Source organism: Pteropus medius, unplaced genomic scaffold (assembly GCF_902729225.1).
Source record: "Pteropus medius unplaced genomic scaffold, Ma_sr-lr_union100, whole genome shotgun sequence".
NCBI lineage: Eukaryota > Metazoa > Chordata > Mammalia > Chiroptera > Pteropodidae > Pteropus > Pteropus medius.
The window spans coordinates 15,081,074-15,085,414 of NW_024349804.1; positions in this window are offsets into that span (position 1 = coordinate 15,081,074).

The window sequence follows — 4,341 nt, forward strand, 5'->3', positions numbered from 1 at the left end:
GCACACATCTGCAGACGCGGTCACTCATGCACAGGCTGTACATGCACTGCACACGTGCTGCACATGTGCTGCACACGGACTGCACACACGCTGCACACGCACTACTCACGGGCTGCACATGCTGCACGCACAATGCTCATGGGCTGCACACGTGCTGCACACAGGCTGAACACACACCACTCACGGCTGCACACGCACGGCACACGTGCTCACTCTCACGCACGTTTCTCCTGAACCACGACACGTTGGCCTACTTTCCAGGGGAGAGGTTCACATTCTGGCTTCACATGCTGTTTCCACATGGCCACTCGCCTGTCATCGTGGCTGGGGCCTGCTGTGTCCACAGAGGACAATGCAGGTGGTGGGTGGTGGGCGGGGCCTCCCGTACTGGCTGAGGGACCTTGGGAGCCCCTATGGGAGAGAAAAGGCCCAGCTGCAGAAGCACAGTGGCTGACCCGAGTCGGGGGCTCTGGAAACCGCGTAAATCCATTCTCGGAAAATGTGTTTCTCCAGTTGTAGAAACACTGTAGTGTGGCCTTGACCCACATCTGCCTGGTCCAGCTGTGTCACTGGTGACTCGAGGCCCCGCAGGGGGTTGGCTGACTCAGGAGAGTGACAGCGACGTGAGTCAGCATGACGCCAGAGTCTTTGGAGGGGTCCAGACTCGGACTGAGAGTGTTGGAGTTGGCCAGAACTGGGCTGGCAAGTGCAGCCTTGTGGCTACAGTCAGGGACACTGAGGCCCAAAGCCACACTGACCCGAGCGAGGGTGGAGCATGCTCCCCGTGCAGCCTGCCCCCCAGGTGAGACTCCCGCTGCCCTCGGCGTCCAGACGCGGCACGGGATGTGGCGGTGTCCCCTACCCTCTCAGGACAGGGTGGCACTGCGGGTGGGTGGAAGGAGGGAGGAGGACGTCGTGTCCGTCCCGACCGGGTCTCCAGCCAGGGGTGTGAGCAGGACCCTGGGTAAGGGCCCTCCTGAGCCCACGGCGACCACGGTCTGCGTCTCCGCAGAGGGGTGACGCCCCCATCTGTCCCTTTTCACTTCACTTTCATGCTTCTGGGTTTTGCGGTTTTAAGTCTTAGACCTAACTTGGCAGGAAGACACTCGGCCTCAGGACTCCCCAAGCCGAGACCCTAGTGGTCACACGGAGCCGGCGGACGCGAGCAAGGCGTCCTCGCCCTCAGCTGCTTGCTGTGGTGGGTCCCGCCAGGCAGAGGCGCATCTTCCGTGCTTCTGACGCTCACTGTCGCCCACGCGGGGGACGTGTTCCCTGCCAGGGCTACAGGAGGAGCGTCCTGGCGCCGCCCAGGGCTGGGACTTGGCTTTAGAATTCTCCACAGAACCACCCTTCACGGGAGACGGCAGTAGGACCTGGTGGAAAAGGAAGACCCCCCCCAGGGTTGAGAAACTGGAGAGCCGGGTCCTCCAGAGGCATCTCCAGCTCCTGCCTCAGGGAACCCGCAACTGGGAGCCAGCAGGGGGCGCTCCTGGGCGGGTGGGGTGCGGGCTTGGAGCCGCCAGCCCCTCCCCTCCACGGGGCGGCCTTCCAAGCACGAAGAACCCAAATCCGGCCCTTGGAAGCGTTTCCAGATGTTTTTGGCATCAGAAAGAGCCTCCGTGAACCTAGGACATGGCCGGGTGGGGCGGGGGTCCAGGCTCACCCACTGGGCACCTTTGTCATCCGGTGTGTCAGTGCCCTGCACCGGGAATGTTCTCAGCCTTCTAAAGAAAGCAGGCCGGCCGGGGACACCTGACGTGGGGGACACGCAGGGACAAGGGCAGCCGACTTCTGCTCCTCTTGGCCCCTCTCCAGGGACTCCGCCCACCAGGGCCCAGCATAGCCCGCCCCTCCCAGGGCCGGCAGAGAGGGGCCAGGACCCCAGATCCTTACCAGTGCCCTGGCCCTGGGTGTGAGGGAGGGGAGGAGCATGCCCACAATCAGGCCCTGCACGTTCGCACTCACGCACGCATCTCCGCGCACACCTGCAGCGCCAGACCGCAGCCTCACATAGCCGCCCCCCTCTGTGCAACCCCGAGACCCAGAAAGCCTGGGTTTGTCCCTTGTTGCCTTCCGCCTGCCGGCGAGGCCTGGTCCAGGCTGGACACGGCTGGGACGAGTGTGCACCCCGGGCTCAGGACTCAGAGCAGGGGCTGGAGGCAGTGGCTGCGGACGGCAGAGCACCGATATCTGCGGGGAGAGGGAAGCGCGGCCTTCACATTCTGCCCACGCTGGACGGGCAGACGGCCGCTCAAGACAGAGCACCCTCTGTGGCAGCTGGCTCGGTTTCCCCACCTCCCTGGGACCTTGGCCTGCACCCTAAGTTCCACTGAGGGGCCAGGGGGCAGTGCCCCTCGGCCAGGCTGACAGAGTGTCCTCCCAGGACTGCGGGCCATCCAGGCACCCCGGGACCCCACTGGCCTCCGTCAGCCCAGCCAGGCGCCGGCGCTCAGCCCACCGACCACCTCACTAGCAAGAACTCAGGAAACCGAGAACATTTGTGATTTTGTAAAAGCTCAGCCAACATTCAAAACGGGGCTGATTTTCCAGTGGAAAGTGTAACGTGAGCCCTTCCCACTCACCACAGACGCCACAGTGAGGCCGGCGCCGGGCTCAGCAGCCACGCCGGGCCAGCTCCCGCGCCCGCCAGCACGGTCTGGCCGCGGCGCCGGCCCCCACCCTGCACACGCCTGGGCGCCCCCCAGGACACGGGGCCTGGCTGGGGACAGGGGGCAGGGCTGCGGGCCTCAGCGCACAGGGCAGGGCCGAGGCACTGTCCGGGCCCAGCCAGGACACGAGGGCCAGCTAGGGCTCTGTCACCCACCCTGGTGCTCCATAGCCTCGGCTCAAACCCAGGTGGCACCTGAACCCAGCCCTCGGCCAGATCGGGCCAGTCACTCAAGGCCCCTGCTGGCCTGTTGGGGGCATAAGAGACCTGACCACAGATGCTGTGGCTTCAGACGGCCAGCCCCCGGGGAAGCCCAGCCCGGCACATGCCTGGTCCACTGAGGGCGCCCTCAGGCCATGACCCCTGGACCACGGGGCACTGGGTGTCTGAGTCGAGAGAGAGGCCAGAGCGGTGGTTCTTGCGCACACTCCTGGGGACACCGGGTGGGCTTGCCGGAGACTGCTTGTCCCCCGGGAGGCACCACCTCCCCACCCTGCCTCCACTTGAGCAGGAAGACACGAAACAATGGTTTCGGGCTTTGCAGCTCAGAGCTGCTGCAGGGCAGGGCCAACGTGCTTCACCGGTGTCCGGGGTAAAGCACACAAACAGTGGCCACTGAGCCCCCAGCGCTGGCTCTGGGCGGGCTCAGAGGGGTCCCAAGGCGGCCCCTGCCCCTGCCCAAGGATGCTAGCCCAGACAGCCAGCTGGGGTATTTGTTCTCACCCGCCCCGGATGCTGAGCTCCAGGTCCCTGAGGAAACGTGTCCTGGACGGCAGACCCCATGGTCTGGGCACACCTGAGCATCACAGCAGGGCCCCTGGGTACCTGGTGCTGAGGAGCTAGTGGGCAGGGCAGGTCCCAGCCACGGCGACAGCCGTCCGGGCCCTTCCCAGCCCTGCTCCCGCCCCGCCTCTGAGAATGGGGGATCTGCCCCTTGCTGTGCTGTGGGCGGCCCCTCGGACGCCTCGCCTGAGCTGGGGGTCCTGCCCGACCTGCAAACACTGCTCTGGGTCCAGAGGGCTTCGAAGGCTGGTGGCAGCAGCTCCTGCCTCTCCACCTCATGCCGGGGGCCCAGGCCACGCCCTGTGCCCTGCGGCCCTGCTGGCCCCTGGCCGCCCGAGCCCGTGTCCTCTCGAAGACATCTTCGATCCCCTGGCATAGAAAGCTCTCACCCTGCAGGGCCCACTCCCCTGCCAGGCTGAGACTGCCACTGCCTGCAGGTGCAGAGACGGGGGGCTGGGGTGGGGACAGGCTGTAGGCCATCGGGGTGAGTGGCTCCCCAGAAATGGGGCGAGGTCCTTTATCCTGAGTGTGCGATTCCTAGCCACCCTGGCCAGGCATCGGGAGGCCCCATCGGATGGGAGGGACAGCCCTGGGCCTGCACCAGGCGACCAGCTGGGACCTGCTCAGAGAACCTCCAGGGTAAGCCCCAGGCTCAGGGCAGAGGGCGGGCTGGGGGCTTGGAGGCCACCAGAAGGCAGCGCCCCACTCCCGCCTGGGGACCTGGTGCCATAACTCTAGCTGACCAGGCCTGGCTTTGGAGAGCCGGGCCCCCTCTGAGGAGCCACTCCAGGGGCCCGAGGTGGCAGGATGGCCGGGCCCCGGATAAGACACCATGCACGGATCGGCTGCGGTCTGAAGCCTGGACTTGGGGGCAGGGGTTAGGAGCACCT